General features: G+C 41.3%; 1 pseudogene; it reads left to right on the top strand.

The window, feature by feature from the left end:
• Positions 1-178, top strand: part of LOC102244421 — a 1,670-nt pseudogene extending 1,492 nt beyond the window's left edge.
• The last annotated feature ends 913 nt before the right edge of the window (positions 179-1,091 follow it).

Raw genomic sequence — 1,091 nt, 5'->3', positions numbered from 1 at the left:
TTTTAGCAAAAAAAACAAATAAAAAAATTAAAAAAATAAAATAAAAAATAAAACTATTTAAAAAAAAAAAGATCAGCAAAAGGAAATGGACAATTTTCTGGCTCAGATGGAAGCAAAGTATGGCAAACCTTCCAAACAAGGGGAGGGGGGGACAGCTCTCAAAGAAAACAAGAAATAATGGAATTTTCTCTTCAAAAATACTTGTGTTAATTTGTGCCACTGTAGGTAAGGTACAGTCAAAATTTGAAGAAAACAGTAAATCCAACCCTTGAGAACAGTTGCCTTTCCCACCTAAATTATTCAGATTGACTATGTAAACCAGAATATCTCAACCTGATCTTTGTATATCCTAGAAATCCCTTGACATTTTGTGAAGTCCTCCTATGGAGGAATTTGGTGGTGGTCATTGAGGAAATAGGGGGAGGTTGGTATACTTCTCACAGCACTTGATTATGTGGATCTTCTGTACAAGGAACTCTATCTAGAATGCTGGTCTGTCCATACTTCCTTTGTCAATTCTAGTTTTGCCACACAGAAGTAAGCTGCAGAATATTCAGAGTGATGTGCATGATTATTAGAACACGAACTCTACCTGGCTAGAATGCCTTTAGAACACTCGCTGGACATCTGTCTTCCAAATACTTGACAGTTTGCTTTCACTCTTAATTTTCTTGAATATACCCTCTCTTCTTTTGTTTTACTCAACCAGGTTTTGTACTCTTTGCTTGAAGTATAGGAGAAACAGGTGTTCACATTACTTCAAGCATCTTTATAAGACTTATTAGAGGCCCGGTGCACAAAATTCGTACATAGGTAGGGTCCCTAGGCCTGGCCGGCGATCAGAGCCGATCTGTGGGGTGACCGGCAGGATGATTGGGGAGCCCCCACTGGCACACGCCTTGGCCGGCCTGGCGCCACCAGCTCACCAGCCCCGGCTAGGGCTGGGGGCAGCTCCAGCATTGAGCATCTGCCCCCTGGTGGTCAGTGTGCATCATAGCGACCAGTCATTCCGCCCGCCGTTCCACCGTTTGGTCAATTTGTATATTAGGCATTTTTAATATAGGATACATGATTTTAAAAATAAAGTAAAA

Source organism: Myotis brandtii, unplaced genomic scaffold, assembly GCF_000412655.1.
Source record: "Myotis brandtii unplaced genomic scaffold, ASM41265v1 scaffold994, whole genome shotgun sequence".
Lineage (NCBI taxonomy): Eukaryota > Metazoa > Chordata > Mammalia > Chiroptera > Vespertilionidae > Myotis > Myotis brandtii.
This window is presented reverse-complemented; position numbering and strand designations above follow the sequence as displayed.